Here is a 23426-nt window from a genome sequence, read left to right on the forward strand (position 1 = left end):
AGGGAGAAGAAAAGAAGCATGTCATAATACTTGGATAGTGGATACTCATGACATATGACAGGAGAAAAGCTTATGTTCCAAACCCTAACTCTGAAAGAGGGAGGAACTGTGGGATTTGGAGGAAATCAGAAAGGAAAGATCATTAGTATGTGTATTATTGGTAACTCCTCTATTTTAATTAATAATGTTTGGCTTGTAGATGAACTCAAATATAGCCTACCGAGCATTAGTCAATTTTGTGACAGTGGTTATAAAGTCTTGTTTGATAAGAACAATTGTGTAGTCATGAACGAATTTGACAAGTCCATAGTGTTCAAAGGAGAGAGAAAAGGAAATGTCTATAAAATCAACTTTTTTGAATTAGTCGATCAAAAGGTAGTTTGCCTTATGTCATACCCTAAATTTTGCCCCGCATAAAGACATTCATTTACATTTCAAGTATTTGTATTTATCAATTTGCATTCACTCATTGACATAAATTATTCCATTTTTTAAAATTTTATTTCACTGACATTTATTTAATTTTCATTAGGTTTTTTTTTTCTATTTATCAATTCACATAAAAAAACATGACCTTTATTCATAAGCACTCAAATTCATAAATCATTCCATTTTTTTAATTTTCATTTTAATGCCATTTATTTAAATTTCATTAGAATTTTTTCTATTTACCAATTCACATAAAAAACATAATCTTTATTCATAAGCATTCATATTCATAAATCATTTCAGTTTTAATTTCATTTTAATGGCATTTATTTAATTTTCATTAAAAAAATTCTTTTATCAATTCACATAAAAATAGGATCTTCATTCATAAACATTCATATTCATAAATTATTCCATTTTATTTTTTTTCTATTTACCAATCCACATAAAAAAAATATAAGATCTTCATTTACTATGTCATTCATACATTTGTTTTTTCATAAGTTTTCTATCGTACATTGCATAGAGTTATTAAAAATTAGGTTCTTTTTTGTTTACCTTGGTTTTGTTTTTAAAATTCTAGCAAGAAATTTTTTTGTGGTATGTTTAAATAAGTAATGAAAAATTAAATTTTGTTTCACAAATTAAGGCATGAATTTTTAAAATAATGAAAAATGATGATAATTATAATTTTTTGTTCTACAATTTGTTTTACATTTTGTTTTACAATTTTAAACTTGGTTTTATAATTTATTTCCTTCATTTGAATTTAATTGAATATTTTGTAACATTTATAATTAGATATATTTTTTTAAATAATTTTAAAAAATAATTTTTATGTTACTTTTTGTCTACATCATAAGAAAAACATAACAATTAAAAAAAAAGAAATCTTTAGTTATACATTTGCAATTTTTTTACAGCAACTAAGTAAACAAATAATTTGGTTTCCAATGTATTAGTTATTACAATATGTTTACAAGATGGTTGCAGTAGCAATTACAAAGCAAAGGGTCCTCAATTGAGTAGTAACCACTATAATCAAATTTCTACAGTGACATTTCAAAGCATGTCTTTGAGCAGAAAAGTATTTTTGTCTTGTTGCTGCAGAAGAAATTACAGTACACAGTTAACACATTTTAGTTACTTAGCCTTTGCCTTTGAACAGAAAAGTCAAATACATAAAGCAAAGGCAGAATATCATTGAGAAGGATAAGTATTTCAGAGTTGAAGAGACTTACACTATTTTGATCACACCATTTTGTACTGCAAAAGAGGAATAAATTCACCCTTTTGTTTTACACTTTGTCCCAAGAATTCTACTTTTTTTTATACATTAAAGGATTGAAAATTACAGAAAATAGTGTCTCAAGAGTATGACCTCTTCTTAGTTGACAGGTATGTTTGGTCCCTTTCTCTTTTTGTCTTCATTCATAGGAGCATCTTGGTTCTATATGTATTTTGTCCTACATGAGCAAATTAACAATATTAGAGAAACAAGTGCAAGGACCCAAAAGCAAAACCATAAAGGATATAACAAAAATTGATCCTTTGGGGCACACCAGGATGACTTGTATCGAAATAGCAAGACAATATTTGGCATCTAGGAAAGTTCTTCATTATTATTACCTTGAAAAATCTCAACGACAGGACATACCAGTTGGAAACCCTATGATGGTTGGGATATATAATATTTGGAGGCAGAGATCAGAAAGCGGGAAGGCAAAAAGATCTTAAAAGAGGGACATAAATAACCAAGAAATTTCAAAAAACACAGTATTGAAACATCACCAAAAAAACAACTACCATTTCCATACACTTTTCATACCATTTTCATACACTTTTCAGATCCAGAAAAAGATCAACAACAGAAAGGATCAGTCGCAATATCGTAGCAATAAAATTCGCCATAAACACCATAATAGAACAATGAGAGCCAAAGCAGTAAAAGAGAAGAAAAAATTCAAAGACAAAACTACTTTCCTGGAATCAGATTTCTTTGACCAGAGAACTCGATTTTCTCTACACCATTTTTCTCGCATATGTTCGGTAATTTCGTTCATCCTTTTCGAATATTTTTTTTCTGTTTGTTTCACTTTCGTTGTTGTTGCTTGATGGCCACCGTGTGTAACCATTCTCGGTCGTCATGGTGCTCCTTGCACCATGAAGTTCCATTGTGCCTACTGTTTTCTTGATCGTGACTATTCGATTAATGCGTATGAATTTTGGTGCTTCGAAAACCCTCTTGCGTCGAAAGTAAACATTTTTATTCTGAACCTAAAAAGGGACGTCCTCTTGAATATGGAAGAGGGCGGATGAAGAACACATAGGTGTTCTTCATTTGTTTTTTTTTTATTTTCGTTTTGTTCTTTGATTTTGTGGTTTGTTCATGTGGATGGATGTTCATTTGTTCGGTTATGGTAAATGAAAAATAGAGGAATAAAATTTCTAAGCGGCCGCGTTTCTGCTGAGGTGAAACGACTGGGTATTTCGTTTTAGGGTTTTCCCATTTTGTGTCGTATTGATGGCACCGGAGCTGGGTCGAATCCGACCCGCCCTAGGCCCGGTGCACCAACATCTTTGTTTTAATTGGGCCTCTCTTCCGCCCACCCCCGGCCCAAACTCTTATTTTTTTTAATTTTTTTGTTTTATATAATTTTGTATATGTATGTGTGGATGTAGCTAACCTTCAATTAATTGCTCCTGGCCTAGTGGTAGAGACTTCTCTTGTCTCCCACTAGGTCCCTAGTTTGATTCTTGGCTTGGGTTTTGTTCTCTTTATTTCATTTCTTGTGGATTTTATATTATGTTTATTTCTTTCTTGAGAACTATTTAGGTTAGTTTTTACCCTATTTAATTTAAATTATTCCAAAACATTACCTTTTTTTTTAATTATTATATTTTTCTTTTCTTATGCGTCAAAATGAAACTTATATTTTTATTCGTATATTTATTTTTTATTTACAATCAACATATTTTGGTATCCTCCACATCAAGCCTTTGTGAAAACATCAATTCAACCTTTTTGTTTAAACTCCTGCTTCGGTTATTTGAGCCTCAAACCTTCACCTTAACCCCCTTTTATGTATTATTATTCAAATCATTTTTATAAGTGAATCTGAAGAAAAAGATTACCCAGGATGAAATATCCTGTCGTAATCCCGAATATTATGCCCAAGTTGTAAGAGCTTGTAAGCCTTATGTATTCGTCCTCTCTTCAAAATACTGGTAATTATTCAAACTTCTTTTCTCAATAAATTGGAAGAAAAAGATTACCCTGGATGGAATATCCAGTCGTAATCCCGAATATTAGGCCCAAGTTGTAAGAGCTTGTAAGCCCTATGTATTCGTCTTCTCATCTAAAACGCTCGTAAATATTCAAACTTCTTTCTTTCAATAAAATTGAAAGAAAAAGATTACCTGAGTGAAAGCTCCAGACGTAGTCCCGAGTATTAGACCCAAGTTGTAAGAGCTTGCAAGTCATAAATATTCGTCTTTCAAGCCAAAAAATACATTCAACCAATCAAACTCTTTTTTCGTCGCCGTGCGATTGATCTTTAAAAACCTTTTCATAAACGAAAGACACCTTGTCTTAAGGTGATGTAAAACAATGTTTCGGCCATAATTGTTGAGTTGAGATGAGTGACGTTTTTCCGAATGTTGATTTGTAAATCCATTCGATGCATGGTATACATCCGCTCCTCATCTGTTTTGGGTAAAACAATGTTTTCGTCGATTAATACAATATAGCTTTCGCTAAAATCGACCAACAAACAAATATTTTTCTACCTAAAACTACGTAAGCCTTGAGTTCTCTATTGCACCCGGAGATACGTAGGAGCAGGATTTGTAAATCTTGTCAGGCCCATTAATAAAGAACTTAGGTTTAGTCCCCTTCGTTGCAAAAAAATCCAAAAATATTCTTCTCTCTTATATTCTTTCTTTTCCACCTAATATCTTGAGAAGACTAATATTTCAAACTAACACTAACGCGCACAACTAACCTAATGGTTCCCGTTGAGTACAACAGACGTGAGGGGTGCTAATACCTTCCCCTTGCGTAATCGACTCCCGAACCTTGATATCGGTTGCGACGGCCATAATCATTGTCGTTATTTCTTGGGTTTTATCGATATTTCCCCTTTCCTTTTTAGGAATAAATAAAGTTCGGTGGCGACTCTATTCAGTCCATCATGCGAGCGTGCGATTGTGCTTCGCTAGGTCGTATTCTCATTTTTCGAGGTGCGATAGATGGCGACTCTGCTGGGGACTAACTCCCTAAGTGAGTCAAGCCTAGTTAGGTTGTTTGTGTGCCTTTGTTTGTTTACTTGTGTGGATTTTCTTTCTTGATTTTGCTATCTTTATTGTCATATTGATGTAAATTTGTTGTATTGGTTCCATTATGATTTAGTACTTGGATACTCTGATTGCAAACCTTGTGGGGAAGACTTTTTACCTGAGTCTCGAGTAAAAACATAAGATAGGACGAGGTTGAGTAGTGCGGGTCCGCGAGATGAATTTCTCGTTGGGCCAGTGCGAGAACCTTACTTAGAGTAGATCCTTGAGAGGATGTTGTCACCCGGCAAGTAAGTTGCTGTAAGCTTCGATATTTTCTTTAGGATCCATGACTCTGGGGACCATTTGTAGAACCTTAATCCTTTGTCCAACTAGGAAAGATGGTTGCGTAGCATGGGTCTGCGAGTTGAATTTCTCGTTGGATCAATGCAAGAACCTCACTTAGAGTAGATTCTTTAGATGGGGTTGATGCCCGACAAGTAAGTTGTCGCAGGTAGCAAACAATCTAATGGATCCATGACTCTAGGAACCTTTTTTTGAAACCTTAGATCATACCTGGTGAAAACCCTGTTCTATACGAAGCAATCAGACTTATCTATGACTTAAGCCTATTGAACTTATACAAAAAAATGCATCACATTCATCCACATACATTGCATCAACATCATAAAAAGCAAACTCTTAGTTGTCTCTTATTTGTTTCAGGAATTGAGAACTTGAAAATGACAACTCCAAGGAGAAACACTTTCACACTTAAGTACAAGGAACCTAAGCTTGACAGTCTGAAAGGTTTGATCTCTGATTTGACTCTCAGTAAACGTGATGACTTCGGAAAAGACTATGGGAAAATTTTGAGCCTTCTGACTAAGAAAGTTGACTATGGGATTATCAGCTCTTTGGCACAATATTATGATCCACCTCTACACTGTTTCACATTCGCTGATTTCCAACTAGCTCCTACTTTGGAAGAAGTTGAGAGAATTGTGGATCTCAAGTTGAAAGATTTCAATCCATTTCCAAAGCTCGAAGAGGAAACGGGCCCTAAGAAGATATCTTTAGCCCTAAGTATCAATGTCCCAACTGTTCTAGACAATTGGGTCGAGAAAGGGGGTTTCAAATGTTTTGCCATGATGTTCTTGGAAGAATTAGCTATGAAGTTCAAGAAAAAAGGAAATTGGAACGCATTCTATGTTGTGTTGGCTTTATTGATCCATGGGATTGTACTCTTCCCAAATGTTGAAAAGCTTGTGGATCATGTAGTCGTAGAAGTCTTTCTCTCTGGCAATCCTGTACCATTTCTCTTAGCTGACATTTACCATGCCCTTCACGCTCGACATGAAAAGAGGGGTGAAACTTTGTTATGATGTGTTCCATTGCTTTATACTTGGTTCATGCAAAATATGCCCTAAAAAAGCCATTTTGTGGCAAAGGAACTTAAATCTCCTCAAAGACTAGCTTCTCTCACTGCAAGTTCCATCAAATGGTATATCCGAGAGTGGGAAACCCCATACATCATTGTTAGTTGTGGCGAATTTCCTAATGTACCATTGTTAGGTACTAAGGGTTGCATCAATTATAACCCTATGTTATCTCGAATGCAACACGGCTACTCCATGGATGGTCCTCCTGAAGCAAAGGACTTACAACCATTTGTGCTCTTCGACATCCGAGCAAGTAATCCTGATGTAAGAGTGATCCGAAAGGCTTGGTTGTAGATTGTTAGGAAGGGTAAAGAGTTTGGAAAAAGGAACACTCTTGTAAAAGAACCTTACACTCGATGGGTGAAAGAAAGAGTTGACGAAATCCATTTGTCATTTATCTTTAATGCTTAAGCTTTTCTTAAAATTCCTGAGCCCAAGCCCATACTCTTTGAGGACATGGAGAAACTCACTGCTAAGGTTAAGGAGCTCGAGTTTGAGAATACCGAATTACGGATTCAGATGAACCGAGCTATCTTGGAAAATCAAAATTTGAAGGATGAACGTAAGGGGAAATCCCAAGAACTTGAGGACAGTAACAAGAGAGCCAGGCTATTGGAAGACCAGAAGGAAGATCTTGATCATATCCTTATGGGTTCCACATCAGTGATCCAGACCAGAAAGGAAGAACTCAAGAAAGTTGAATATAGAATTTGTGAGTTAGGAAAGATGTTGGATAGGTCTCTTATGGAAAAGAAAGAAATTAAGCTTGACCTTGAGGCACAAATCCGTGAACTGAAGGACACTCTAAAGAAATGCAAAGAAAAGTTGTCTCGCGAGATACTCCAAAAGGAATAAGCTGAAAGAAACTATCACCACCTCAAGTACCAGTTGGAAGAAGCTAATAGAAGGTTTGCAGTTTTGGAGAGCCAAGAAGGTGATGCAGCCTACTTGCTCCTAAAGAATGATTGTGTGTATTGGAAAAGGTTGTATAGAGAGACTAGAGCAACCTTAGATGAAGACCAGCATGTCATCAAGAAACTCCAAGAGCTCTATGTTGAATGGAATGGCAAATTCTGCAACTTAGCTAGATTTGTTAACCTCAACATGTTGGAACTCCCAGAAAAACTCCAAGAAGCTGAATGGTGTATGTTTCCAGAAAACACACCTCCTCAAGTTTTCAATTTTGTCAAGTTTTATAAGAAAACGGTGAAGGAGCTCACCACAGATCTTGCTACAATCATAAGAGCTGAGACGGAGCTTAAGTTTACTTGTACTTGAATATGAATGGTTGGTGTTTGAATCTTTTGTATTTGAATTTGAATCATTTGTACTTGAAGTTAAATCATTTTGTATTCGAATTTGATTTTAATTAATGGAAGTTGTCATTTTGGGCCTCAATTATTACGTTTTATTCTTATTTAATATATTCTAACATTGCTGGAATAAATAATAAAGATAACTAAAAGCTTTGCACAAAATACACCCATAACATACATTCATGTCATTCTTCAAACAAAAAACTCATTGCTCTGTCTTCTTCAGTTCCACACTGAGTCCTTAACACCACTACAACACCAGAGCCAGCGCTCGTCAAAGAATGGCAGATCAAGAACAAGAATTGGAGAGAGTAAGCTTAGAACTTGAAGACCTACGAGGAAACATGGGTCAAGTCATGGAGATACTACAAGTCATTAAGGCCAAGTCAGACACCCAAACGACAGTCATTTCAAAAATCACTGGTCCTACGATTGAGCCCCAACCTGCAAGGGTAGTGTATACCACTTGGCCAGTCTACGGTTTACCTCCCAGCTTCACACCTCCAGTTGAAGGTGCCCTTGGTTTTGTACAATCCACTCAGCAGACAGTTCCTCTACCAACTATCAATGAAACTCATCCTGTGGTCCACACGTTTGCACCACCTCTTGTCCATGCACACATGCAACCTTATTTTGAAGATCAACAACATGCTCCAGATTTTTCTGATGAAGATGATGAAAGGCATGAAGACATAAGAGGAATGAAAGAGAATTTTTCAGATTCTTGAGAAAACGTTAAGGGTTATGGAAGGTGACCAAGTCTTTGGTGCTGCTGTTAGGGAGATGTGCTTAGTGTCGGGTCTTGTGATTCCTGCGAAATTCAAGACCTCGGATTTCGATAAGTACGAGGGCCACTCGTTCCCTAAAAGTCACCTCATTATGTACTATCGGAAAATGGTCGCACACGTAGAGGACGATAAACTTATGATACATTGCTTTCAAGACAGCTTGAGGGGTGCTCCCTCTAAGTGGTACTTAAGCCTTGATCAAAGTAGAATTCGATGTTTTCAAGACTTATCTGATGCTTTCATCCAACATTATAAGTATAACATGGATATGGCCCTAGATAGGAGGCAATTGCTCAGCATGACCCAGAAAGATAACGAGTCTTTTGAGGAATATGCACAACGATGGAGGGAAGTGGCCTCCCAAGTCGAACCATCCCTTGTTGAGAAGGAGTTAGCAGATTGGTTCATGGATATGGTAAAACCTATGTTCTATGAAAGGATGGTGAGTAGTGTATCAGCAAGTTTCTCTAACTTGATTGCTGTGGGCATAAAAGTCGAGCTTGGATTGAAGAATGAAAAAATGATAACCACCACTGAAACATCCGATAATAATGTCAAAATGTTTTCCTGAGGTTTTCAAAGAAAGAAAGAGGGCGAAACAAACACAGTGTCGACCAGTCAAAGAAGGAGTCACTCGTGGAAGAAGCAACAATAACAAATTGCTCAACAATAACCAACTTATCCAGTGCAGTATATTCGACAACCGTATGTGGCAGCAGCCACACCGACTTTCAACCAATCACAAGCTCATGTCTATCAACCTATTCAACAAGCACCAGTATACCAGCAAGCACCCATGGCACCCGCTTATCAACAGCCAAGGGCACAGGCTCCACGTCTACAAAATCTTCCAAATCAAAATAGGGTACAAAGAGGTAGACCTTCTTTCGCTTCAATCCCTATGACGTACACTGAGTTATACCTATCGTTGTTGCAGAAAGGGTTGGTGACTGTCGCATCGCGCGAAAAACCGGCGGCAAAAGAAAGAAACAACAGAGCCGCCACCGTGCGTTATTTATCCCAAAAGAGGGAAAGGAAACGCTCGAAGTAAACCTGGGAAAAGAACATGGTCTCGCGACCAAAGAGTATGGGTTCGGGAGTCGGTTATGCGAAGGGAAGGTATTAGCACCCCTACGCATCCGTAGTACTCTACGGGATCCACGCACATTAGAAAGGAAAATTGGTTGCTAAACACTGCTCAAATATTCACACACACTGGCTGAAAGAAACGAAAGAGACTGACTGAAACTGGACTCGGCAGGATATCGCATCCTGGGCCTACTTAGTCTATCAGGCATAGACATCAGAGTCAAAGTAGTTCGGACTGGGGAAACAACACATGCTCGCTAGGATGTCGCATCCTATGCATACGTATCTTCTCGGACGAGAGAAGAATCAGAGCATTCGTAGCTCGGCTAACACACACACAAACAAAACACAGGCAAAGGCAAACGTGGAGCCTGAATGCCAATTGCTGGACTTACATCAGCATCCGAACCAAAACACACACAAAAAGGCAAACGTGGAGCCTGAATGCCAATTGCTGGACTTACATCAGCATCCGAACCAAAACACACACAAAAAGGCAAACGTGGAGCCCAAATGCCAATCACTGGACTTACATTGACATCCGAACCTAAACAACACAACAGATAGATAGGGAGTCGGGGACTCAGCCTATAACTGTCAAACGCACACAAACAGACAGCAAATGCTAAGGAGTACGGGGACTCGAGCCTAGCAAAGGTCAAACAACACACACAAAAGAAAAGGGCGCCCGGAGAGATCAGCTCAATCTCCTGCCTACATACTTCATCTGGTATGAAGATCAGGGCGATGTAGTTCCCCTACGCAGGGATAAAGGACTAGCCTAACCAGATAACAGAGGGAGACACAACTCTAGGGAGACTACGACTCGAGCCTAGATGTTGTCATGCAAATCAACCCTAAGTTATGGTTTCTAGCTAAATGGCACAAGGGCCAACCTATCCTAAGCATGGCTCACACAGGAAGCAAGCCACACACACTTAACTTGCACAGGAAGCAAGCCAAGCAAAACCTACTTGCACAGGAAGCAAGTCTAAACTAAACCTAACTTGCACAGGAAGCAAGTCAAACTATCCTAACTTGCACGGGAAGCAAGTCAAACTATCCTAACTTGCACAGGAAGCAAGTCAAACTATCCTAACTTGCACAGGAAGCAAGTCAAACAATCCTACAAGCACAGATAGCACACGCTATACACAAACAAGTGGCTCAAACAAGGGTTAGGTTTTAGTCAAGGGGTCATATCAACCTCAACAAACAAACCTCTGGAACTGGGTGAATGTTGCTCTTAACCTTGCCATTGAGGGGCTAAGGTGAAGCAGATGAAAGGATGAAGTGAGGATGGGACCTCACGGCTCTTATCCCTGGCCTGGGAGAGCTCAAGACAAGAATGTGTGGGTTCAGAAAGTGGGAACCCTTCTACACATTAAAACTGACTCAACTGTACAATTGTACAAGATCTTGGGTTTGTATCTGCAATGCATCAACACAGTGGTGTGAGCAAAGCAGATGACACACTGAATAGTGGGGGATAGATTGCATATCCCTACCTTCCACCAATTGCCTCTTCACTTAGGAGGACTTTGACTCTATGCAAGGACAAAAGTAAACAATCACAAACATTGCCTCTTAAGGAGGACTTCAGACAGTTGCCTGGCCAAGTAACAGGCCAGGTCTTCCAGACTACATGGAGTAAAAGAGGCATACCTCAATGCAAATTGCTTATACAAGCAAAGCAAAGCAAAAGTTCACAAGGAACTAAAAGCAACTAAAGCACCTGAAACAGTCAAGCAGATGTTAGTATACAACTTCAAACAAAACAAACAGAAACAGACAACAGCAGTCCATTAGAGGCACATGGATGTGCAAGGCACAAGGCTTAGGGCATGTGAGCCAAGCCACCTACAAAACAAACAAGTTAGACAATGATATTTGAGCAAGCTTAATCAAAAGAATTGGTCTCAATGGCCATTTGATGGTCAACCTGAAAACACAAGCTCAAAGGTGAGTAACAGGACCTCTAGGGCAAGCCTGGGGTCAGAAATGAATGAGAAAGTCCAAACAGCAAGGAGTAAGTATCCAAAATCATGTTCAAACCATTAGGACACAAAACCAATTGGATTCACACTCATATCAATCATCATCATCATTTCATGAACCATTTAGGTCAAAGTGTGACAAACAGAAGCTCATAGAAGTCAACAGCAAGACTTAACTCAAAAGCAATCTAAACATTTTCCAAAAATCACCAAATAAATCATGATCAAACCTAACACATAGCATGGTAAGCATGTCAAATTTCATCCCATTTGGATGAGAGGAAGGCAGTCAATGAAAATCATGAAGTCAAACCAAATTCAAGCATGCACAAAGAAAGTCAACAAGCATGGGTCAACTTCAAAAAATCATATCAAATTGAAAACAGATGAGAAATGAATGAGATTAACACCAATGCCAAGCTTGAGATGTCTAGTTATCACATATCAAATTTCATGTCCATCTAATAAAGTATGAGAATTTCACAAATGAAATGGGAACATGTGTCACACAAAGTCAACATTTGACTAGGCAGGGAAGAAAAATCTCAAACAAATGGAAAATTGTTCAAATAAATCCAAGAAAATTCACATGTAAACTAGACATACAAGAGTAGGCTCATGCAAAATTTCAATCCATTTAGAGGCCAAGAAGCATGGTAATGAAAATCATGAAGTTGGACATCAATGGTGTGACACAAATTGTCACACCCTAGTTCAAAAAATCATATCTCACAAACCACAAATGATAAATGCGCAAACTCTATACCAAAATCATCATGAATGTGTCTAGTTTCTCCACAAAAAAAAATCAGGACCAAAGGGTGCAACATGAGTATTTCACAATTGTTTTGGCAACATGTATCATTTTTTGTCACATAACATAAACCCTAGAGCCAATTAATATCCAATGATCAGAAAAAATATTAAAAATCGTGGTAAAAAACTAGACATCCAACAGGTCACAATGCAAAAAATCCCATAATTTTTGGAGTTGAAATGAATTAGAAATGAATGGTTGAAGTTGATGAACAAATTGGATGAAACATGAATGCATAGCATGAGAGGAAAGTCAAACGCGGTTGACCTGGTGGCATATTTGTAAATACGCGTTTCACTAATCAAAACGGCGCCGTTTTGGGGCGACCAGGGAAATGTTTCTATTGGCTGGCTCCAATGAAACAGTAAATTTACAGCAAAACAACAACAACAGCCAATTAAATGTATTGTTTCTGGAAAAATGTGGTTAGGGTTTAACAGTAAGGTCATGCATTCATCTTCATGCAATCAACACCAAAACGAAATTCAAAAGCATGGCAAACCACATGGCAATAAAACAGCAAGGTTCATGCAACATCACACAAACAAATTTCAAGCACGATTCATGGAAAACTGGGCAGAGCTAGGGTTTATAAACAGCAGAGCATCATCATTGACCACAAAAAATTCACCCAGAAACAAAAATTGAGTACACCAATCCCATCAGCATGCAACATACATTAATAATCCAAGCATTGTTTTCCTTAAAACACAATAACCATCATGAATCGAAGACAAATACATTCATACATCAGTTTTCAAATCAAGAAATCTCCCAGCATACTCAACCATTTTATGTGATTCAAATTTCAAAATGATTAGCATGGTGTGATCTAACTAAAGCATGCAATAGTTTCAGGAATGGTGGAACTCGAAAAACTCACCAAATCAGCAGGGCAATGGTGATACAGTTGTCATTTGATGATTTGGGCTCAAAACAGGTGTGCCTCAAGCTTAGTTGATGTTTGGACAGAGTGAATGAGATGCCAATAACAGGGCCAGTCTTTTTGCCGCAGTTGGAGGTGGCTAGTTGTTGCTGTTCATGGCAGGAAAATTGAGGGTGGAAGTCTGCTATTTTGGTGTTGCTAGTGGCATGGCAGGGTTTGGCTCCTTTGGACTTGACAGCAAATTTTGAAATGCCAAAGGCAGCCTGAATGCAGTGCAGTGTGTTAACCAATTTTTTCTGCTGTCACATGTGGCTATAATTAATGCTTGGTTTTGACAGAAAAAGAGGAGTCCAGTTTGCTGCTAGGTTGCTTTGTGGTGGTAAGGCAAAGGCAAGGTTTGTTAATGAGAAACTGAGGTGGACAAAACTGATGTGGTTGGCAAGGCAGGATTAGTTTGTTATGTTTGTAAGGTCTTGAGGGTACAGTGTAGGGTTTGAGTGTACAAGGTTGAGCAGTTTGGTGGAGTGGAGTCTTTTGGCTTTTTGCTGTTGGGTGTGGTGACAGGGCTTTTGAAGTGCAAAGCAAAATGGCCAAGGTGAACTTCTATGTCCCTCCTCCAATTGATGCTGCCTGGTTCCTTTTGATGACAGGAAAATGAGGTGTATGGTCAAGGGTCAAATGCAGGTTTTGGTGCTGCTTGAGTTTGGCAATTGATTTTACTGCAGTTGGTAAGGCAAGGTTCATGTCATTTTGAAGTCTTTGGCAGCAAAACAGAAATGCATAGCAAGAGTGAAGTTTGAGAGAAGTGTGAATGTTGTTTTTGGTAGTTCTTGGACAGAAAATGCAAGGTGAAGGCCAGGTGAAAACAACCTTCTGCTGCAGTGTTATGACAGCTTTCTTAGAAGAGAAAAATGCCAAGGGTTTTGTGGTATGCTGCTTGTGTTTGGCAGTGTTTTGTTTCTTGGTATTTTGGACAGAAAGTTTGAGGTCTGAGAGAGTGTCAGGATCTTTGGCTGGGCTGCTGGTTAGGTTGGCAAGGCAAGGTTTTTACAAAATGATGAGAGATTGGCTGGACTGTTGGTTCTGTTATGTTGGTTTGAGGCAAGGCCAAGCATCCTCACTTTTGAGTCTTGGACAGGATTTTCAAATGCCCAGCTGTGGTTTTTGTTTTGCATCCATCCATCTCCACTGGTTTTTTTGCCCCTAGTCGTATTTCACATGACAGGAAAACCAACATAACCCATGCTGTCTTGTACTGCCTGTTCCTTTTGACAGCATGGGCAATTTTGAAAAAGAAGGTCCAATGAGAGAGAGTTGTCTGCAGCATGGGCTGCTGCTGCTACTGTCCTCAATATGCAGAAAAAGAAAAGATCATCAAAGCTGTTATGGCCTTGGTACAAGTATGGTTCATGGGCTTGGTTGTTGAAACAATGTCCTTTTTGCCAATGTTCAAAATAAGCTAGTATGGCCATATGTACTATTGGAGTATGGCTGCACAATGAGGCTCACCATGACAGAAAAAATGATCAAGAATGCTGCATAATGATGCTGGTACAAGGCATGGTTGTGGAAAGCAAGGACAAGCATGGTGCATTTGTACCTTTCTTATAATTCAAGCAACCAAGTATAGATTCACATGTGCTGCATAATTTGACTTTGCAAACACACTTAGAATGATATTTATGAGCTGTCCCAATTGGCCAAATGTTGAAAAAATGTTTAAATCAAAAAGTCAACTCTTGGTCAAACTTTCATTTAAATGAAAAAGGTCAAAATATGCCATTTTGATTGGTGAAGTTTTGGCACATGAAATTTATATTTTTGGAAAGAGGGGATCAAATGTGACTTGTAGGAAAAAACCCCACCAAAATTGGCCAAACGGTTTGAGAGATATGGCCTTCTGAAGTTCAAGATTTTCTGAAATCGATTCGATCATAACTTGCCAACCACACATGGGAATTGAGAGTTCTAAGACTTTTTGGAAATGGGAGAACAAGATCTTCAACTTTCATGTTGGGCAAAAATTCATTTGAGGCTTGTATCATGATGTAAGTTTGAGGATCAAGACTTTCCATTTTTAGTAAGTTTCAGTTACAGGCCCAGTTTCCATTTTGGGAAATTCATGATCTGGCTTCAAATTCTTCCATGATGGTGTTTGGCATGATATATGATGACTATTTGGACATGAATGAACTCTCACAAACCAAATCCAATCATCCAATCACTGATTAAATGGACAGTTGACCAACAGTTGACTTTTAGGGTTTCTGATTGATTATGCATTGACTGATGAATTCCAAACCCTAATTCCTTGAGAACTTGACTTCAAATGATGTCCCAAGTTGTATGAACTCTTGATTATTGACCATGGTGCCCAAATTCCACAAGAATGACCACCAACCATTGCCTTGACTGACAATTGACTTTTTTAGGGTTTTTGACTGTCTGGGCATGAATTGCTGACCTCTGAGCCCTTAACCCTTGACCAAAATACTTCAAATGGACCTCCAAGCCATGTGAACTTGTTGGACAAACCCCAAGGCCTTGATTCAATGAGAAATTCTTTTGCTTGCTTGGTTGACTGATCAGGAGATTAGTTTGACCTAATTCTTGATTGCTTGCTCTTGAGGCAACAGAGGGACAATGCAATGCTATGCAATGGGCCATGACATGCTATGACCTATTATGAAAATGTATGCATAATGGTAGGTGCAAATTTGAGGTGCTACAGCTGCCCCTATTCAATCAGCTGGGAACCCGAACGGATGATAGCAACGGCTGTCAGACTTTCAGGGTAAACAGGGATTGAATACCAAAGAACCGTAGAATTTGCACAGACTGGATATAATATAAAAAGAACCACGTCATTTACCGATGACGACTGCAATTGACAGCTTCAGAAAAAGCCAAAACCATTTACCGATGGTTGGAGAACTGGAAACTTGATATTTACCGATATCAACTTCAGCACAACCATTTACCGATGGCTGCTGGGAAAACAGATTCGATGTAGAAAGGAAGCCAGACCATTTACCGATGGTGGCTTCAAAGAAATTTGACATTTACCGATGTCAAACTTAGCAAGACCATTTACCGATGGCTGCTGCAACTGGGAATTCGACATTTACCGATATCGAAGGAAACTGGGCCATTTACCGATGGCATCTCCACTTGGGGAGGGACAAAATCTTTGTGGTGTAATCAGACAAGACGTTTACCGACGACTTCTGGGGATCTTGATTTCACGACCAGACATTTACCGATGACTGGGATGAGACTCGACGTTTACCGACATCGAAAGATGATGTTTACCGACATCAAAAGAATGACCAGACATTTACCGATGACTGGGGTGGGACACGATGTTTACCGACATCGAAAGATGATGTTTACCGACATCCAAAGAAATGACCAGACATTTACCGATGACTGGGAATGAGAAATTTATTGGGGAGATACAAATATTTGCAACTGGAAACCAGATAGGACATTTACAGATGACTCTACTGGGGATTTTTAGCTGGGGATTATCAGACATTTACCGATGACTGAGGAAAAGACTCGATGTTTACCGACATCGAAAGATGATGTTTACCGACATCAAAAATGACCAGACATTTACCGATGACTGGAGAAGATATTCGATGTTTACAGACATCGAAAGATGATGTTTACCGACATCCAAAGAAATGACCAGACATTTACTGATGACTGGAGAGAACACTCGATGTTTACAGACACCGAAACGATGGTGTTTACCGACACCAAACAAAGAAAACACACGCGGGTGCTGACATGACACTGACTAGTATCACAAAGTACAATATCTGGGATATGCTGAGGCAAGGCTGATCACTTGCTGGAGGGTCTCACTGGGGAGAAACAAACTTTCTGTCACCATTGGGTGAGGAAATAAACCTCTGTCACCATCGGGTGAGGAAATAAACCTTTGTCACCATCGGGTGAGGAAATAAACCTCTGTGGGGAATAAACAATTCTGAATGCTGTCAAGAGCAACTGTAGCAGACTTGCTGTGCTTGATGTTGAATGAAATGATCCGCCTCTGCCGGGGATACGGTCTGGTGAAGTTAACACATGAATGCATATGTTTGAATTTTTCTATGGCGTAATGCTCCATATGGAATGGAAATGCTACGCAATTTGAGGATGCAATGATTACTACATGCAAAATGCAAATGAACCCTGGCTAGGGAGCCGAAATGATCAGATACTCTGACTTTGTGGGGAGACTCCTCTTGAGGAAATATTCTGCGGGGAACTCTGCTTGAGGAATGGTAAAACGACTTCACACTCATGTTTGAAGAATAGCACTGCTGCTGGGGAAAGATAAACTCCGCTAGGGATATCCTTCAGTCCACAAGTAGGATAAATGTTGGAGATAAATTTTAGTGAACCTGCCTCACTCGGGGAGGAAATGGCAAATACAGGCCTGCTGGGGATAGGCAATCCTTAGATCTGTTGGGGAATAGGGCACTATCCACAGACGTCTTCGCGGGGGAACATAGCTCTGATTGCTTCCAAACTTGCTTGGGGAAAACAATATCTGCTGAGGAAACGTCCTCACAGATGCCAACCTGAAAACAGTACAAAAAAAATGCCCCCAGGGGGTACATGGACAAGATACGCTCAAGTGTCCTCAACATTCAAAATGATTTTCAAATGTTTTATCATTCTGCACATTGTTGTGTAGCCTTCATGTTCTTATATGCAATGCTTATCAAAAATTCGGACATTTTTACAAACAAAACAGTAAAAATAAAAACAGAAAAGCTATTTATCTGAATAACAATTTTTATTGATTGAAAATGTGCCTGAAGAGGCAAATACATTAGGAAGCAATTCCTAGTAAGAGGTAATTGCGTACAAAAGGAAAAATCTATCCTAATGGCAATGTGAACACGGCATCCACTATTTCCCAATTCTGTTATAACTCACAGATCATCAGTTTTCCTCCCAACTCCTTGCTTTCTGAGAAGAATGACTGGACGGATCACATCTTTCGAGATGGCAGACGATAAAGCTTGATGAAGTACAGACAACTCAGACTGTAGTCTTCGCTTTAATCCCTAACTTTTGCCTGGATCGCCCTTTCGGGTTTTCAATCCACCGGGATACCCATTTTTGCCTAAGCCGCCCTTGCGGGTTTTCGACTTACCGGGTGTACAAATTCTTTTCATTTTATCCCTAATTTTTGCCCAAACCTCTTTTTTTTTGTTTTTTGGTTCGCCGGGATGCCCTTTTTTGCCTGGACTCTTTTATTCTTTTTGTCCAGCGGGTCAATTTATGCGAAGTATTTTTTGACTACATCTGAGTTAACAGGAGACGGAAAATCTTCACCATCCATAGTTGTAAGCATCAAGGCTCCACCGGAGAATACCTTCTTCACAACATACGGACCTTCATAATTAGGAGTCCATTTGCCCCTGTTATCTGTACCGGGAGGGAGGATCCTCTTCAAAACTAGATCACCGACCTGATAGCTTCGAGGACGCACTTTCTGATCAAAGGCTCGTTTCATCCTTCTCTGATACAACTGTCCATGACATACAGCTGCTAATCGTCTCTCCTCGATAAGGCTCAACTCGTTAAACCTTGTTCGAATCCACTCGGCTTCGTCTAGCTTGACATCCAATAAAACTCTCAGAGAAGGAATCTCCACTTCAACAGGTAGGACAGCTTCCATACCATACACAAGGGAGTAAGGGGTTGCCCCGGTCGACGTACGTACTGAGGTACGGTACCCATGCAAAGCGAAAGGCAGCATCTCATGCCAATCCTTATACGTAACGACCATCTTCTGCACAATCTTCTTGATATTCTTGTTTGCCGCTTCTACAGCACCATTCATCTTCGGTCTGTAAGGAGAAGAATTGTGATGTTCGATCTTGAAATCTTTACAAAGCTCTTTCATCATCTTGTTGTTGAGATTCGAACCATTGTCAGTGATGATTCTCTCAGGAACTCCGTAACGACAGATGATTTCTTTCTTGATGAACCGGGTAACCACTTGTTTGGTAACGTTAGCATAAGAAGCTGCTTCTACCCACTTGGTGAAATAGTCAATTGCAACCAAGATGAAGCGATGTCCATTCGAAGCAGTAGGCTCAATCTTCCCAATCATATCAATGCCCCACATGGCAAACGGCCAAGGCGAATTCATGATATTCAGAGGGCTTGGTGGTACATGCACCTTATCAGCATAGATTTGACACTTATGGCACTTCCGAGCATACTTGAAACAATCGGATTCCATAGTCATCCAGTAATAACCCGCTCTCAACAATTTCTTAGCCATTGCATGTCCGCCGGCATGAGTACCGAAGGAACCTTCATGAACTTCCTGCATTAACATGTCTGCCTCGGGTCTGTCCACGCATCTGAGCAAGACCATGTCAAAGTTTCTCTTATACAACACATCATCCTGATTCAAATAGAAGCTTCCAGCTAGCCTCCTCAGGGTTTTCTTGTCATTCTTCGACGCACCTTCAGGATACTCCTGAGTCTTGAGGAAGTTCTTAATGTCATAATACCACGGCTTCTCATCAATCACAACAGACTCGGCTGCAAACACATACGCAGGCCTCTCAAGTCGATTCACCGCAACATGTGGCACATGATTCCACCAATGAACTTTGATCATAGATGACAAAGTAGCAAGGGCATCAGCCATCTGATTCTCATCCCGGGGGACATGATACAACTTCACTTTCTTGAAGAACGTCAGTATTCTTCTGGTGTAATCTCTATACGGAATCAAATGCGGCTGATTCGTATTCCAATCTCCGTTGACTTGATTGACCACTAGAGCTGAATCTCCAAATATATCAAGTGTTTTGATCCTCAGATCAATGGCTTCTTCTATCCCCATGATACAAGCCTCATACTCAGCTTCGTTGTTGGTGACGTCAAACGTCAGTCTGGCAGAAAAAGGTATATGAGCACCTTTAGGATTGATCAACACTGCCCCAACACCGTTACCATTCATATTCACAGCCCCATCAAACATTAGTGTCCATTTGTCATCCGGGTCCGGTCCTTCCTCGACAAGAGGCTCTTCGCAATCTTTCATCTTCAGATACATGATGTCTTCGTCAGGGAATTCAAACATCATAGGCTGATAGTCATCAATCGGTTGTTCGGCGAGGTAGTCTGACAGAATACTACCTTTGATGGCCTTCTGTGACGTGTACTGAATGTCATATTCTGTTAAAATCATCTGCCAACGGGCAACACGTCCGGTGAGAGCTGGCTTCTCAAAGATGTACTTCACTGGATCCATCTTAGAAATCAATAAGGTAGTATGGTTCAACATATACTGTCTCAGTCGGCGAGCAGCCCAGGCCAAAGCACAGCAAGTTTTCTCGAGCAGTGAATATCTTGTTTCACAGTCGGTAAACTTTTTGCTAAGGTAGTATATGGCATGCTCTTTTCGACCAGACTCGTCATGCTGTCCCAATACACACCCCATCGAGTTCTCAGTCACTGACAGGTACATTATCAGAGGTCTCCCTGGAACTGGAGGTATAAGGATTGGAGGTTTCTGTAAATACTCCTTGATTTTGTCAAAAGCTTTCTGACAATCATCATTCCACTTGATCGCTTGATTCTTCCTGAGCAGTTTGAAAATTGGTTCACATGTAGCAGTTAGATGAGATATGAACCTTGCAATGTAGTTCAATCTCCCTAAAAACCCACGGACTTGCTTCTCCGTTTTCGGTTCAGGCATCTCTTGAATAGCTTTGACTTTTGCTGGATCAACCTCAATCCCTTTCTCACTGACGATGAAGCCTAAGAGCTTCCCTGATCTCACCCCAAACGTACACTTGTTCGGATTCAACCTCAGCTTGAACTTCCTCAACCGGTCGAACAGCTTCTGTAAATTAACCAGGTGCTCCTCTTCTGTCTGCGACTTCGCGATCATATCATCTACGTACACTTCAATTTCTTTGTGCATCATGTCATGAAAAAGAGTCGTCATTGCCCTCTGATAGGTAGCACCAGCATTCTTTAGCCCGAATGGCATCACCTTATAGCAGAACGTGCCCCAAGGTGTAATGAATGTCGTCTTTTCCATATCCTCTGGCGCCATCTTGATCTGATTATATCCGGAGAAACCATCCATGAAAGAGAATACCGAAGATTGAGCCGTATTATCAACCAATACATCAATGTGAGGTAATGGGAAATCATCTTTCGGACTCGCTCTATTCAAATCCCGGTAATCGACACACATTCTGACTTTACCATCCTTCTTCGGCACAGGAACGATGTTGGCCACCCACGGCGGATAACTTGTAACAGCCAGAAAACCTGCATCCCACTGCTTCTGAACCTCTTCCTTGATCTTAGTTGCCATGTCAGGACTCGTTCTACGAAGCTTCTGCTTGACCGCAGGACATCCTTCTCTAAGGGGTAATCGATGCATCACAATGTCTGTATCTAACCCAGGCATATCTTGATACGACCAGGCGAACACTTCCACATATTCTCTCAGCATCTCAATCAGCCTCCTCTTGACAGAGTCCTCTAAAGCAGCCCCAATCTTGATTTCCTTTTTGTCGTTCTCAGTACCCAGATTAACAGTTTCCAACTCCTCCTGATGAGGTTGGATGACCCTTTCCTCCTGCTTCAGTAATCTGGCTAATTCTGCAGGGAGTTCACAGTCTTCCTCACTCTCCTCTTCAGCTTGGTAAATGGGATTATCGAAATCATACTGAGCCATAACAGAACTGTTCATAGTGAATGCCCTAAGATCGCTTCTGCATGTTTGATGCTTTGTTTTAGAAAAAGAGTTCAATAAAGTCACAAAAACAAAAACATTGTCATTTTTATTGTTTTGAAAAAAAGTGAAAACAGAAAACAGAAAGACAGGGATCACAAAATTTGTTCAAAAAATGTCCTTCATTAATGATAATCATCAAAACATGATGAGGCCCTACAAAAATGAATCACTACGCCTTGGGCAGAACGTAGGATTTTCATGCAAAATGACAAAACAACAGAAAATTACTCTGTCAGAAGAGTAACTTGAACCACTTCTTCAGCCGTCCAGTTGTTGATAGACCCCCCTGGTGCACACGGGCGAACCCAGTTGTCCAAATCACAATCGCTGTCACAGTCTTCAATACCGGTTGCAGAGACGTCGCCATGATTCATCAGCCCAGCGCTGGTAAAGGTACTCGGACCCGCTCGACCATTCTGCTCTGCTTGGAGAGGCTCATAACCAACACCAAATTTGTCTTCTTTAACCAGCAAATCCACCATCTTGCCCCAGCCTTCAGCTTTGCCAGAATCAACAACCTCCTTAGCCTGCTTGTAAGAAATGATTGAAGCACCAGGCTTCTTCTGCTCAGCATACGCCACCTTCTCAAGAGCCACAGTCTCAAACGCCTGGCATAAGGTTTCATGGATCTCGCCATCCACCTCAACATATTTGAACGAGGATAGATGACTCACCAGAATCTCTTCTTCACCGCACACAGTCACAATCTGACCGTTCCAGACATACTTGAGCTTTTGATGGAGAGTCGACGAGACTGCCCCTGCTGCATGAATCCATGGACGCCCCAATAGACAACTGTAGGCGGGCTGGATGTCCATAACATAGAAGATGATATCAAAAACCTCAGGACCTATCTTCACAGGCAAGGTAACTTCTCCACACACAGAACGTTTGGATCCGTCGAAAGCACGAACGATCAGGTCACTGGGATTAAGCACAAACCCTTCCGCATCAATCTTCTTCAGAATCTGCTTAGGCAACACATTCAGCGACGACCCGGTGTCTACCAATACGTGAGACAACACTGCCCCCTTGCACTCCATGGTGATGTGCAAGGCTTTGTTATGGTTTCGCCCTTCAGGTGGTAAGTCCAGGTTGGTGAAACCTACACCATGTCTGGTGCTCACATTGGCCATCACACCCTCCAGTTGATTGACAGAAATCTCTTGAGGCACGTAAGCCAGATTCAACATCTTCAGCAAGGCGTTACGGTGTGCTTCAGAGCACATCAACAGTGAAAGTATAGAAATCTTGGACGGAGTTTGATTCAACTGGTCTACAATCTTGTAGTCACTCTTCTTGATTATCTTCATAAACTCCTCCACGTCTTTCTCAAATGATCCCTCGGGCGCTTCTTTCTGAACAGGCTCTTCCTCAACCACAGCTTGCTTACCCTTTGCTTTGGCGAGAGCTTCAGCATTATTGTCCCTCAAAGGCTGCGGTGCGAACAGACGACCGCTTCTGGTAAAACCTCCTGGACCTCCTACATTATCCACAGCCGGACCAACAGTTGCAGGAACTCTATTCGGTAAACCAATTGTCACTGGAGCTTGATTCAATGGTCTTGTCTGACTTTCAGCCCTT

The sequence above is a fragment of the Lathyrus oleraceus genome, chromosome 4 (assembly GCF_024323335.1).
Source record: "Lathyrus oleraceus cultivar Zhongwan6 chromosome 4, CAAS_Psat_ZW6_1.0, whole genome shotgun sequence".
Lineage (NCBI taxonomy): Eukaryota > Viridiplantae > Streptophyta > Magnoliopsida > Fabales > Fabaceae > Lathyrus > Lathyrus oleraceus.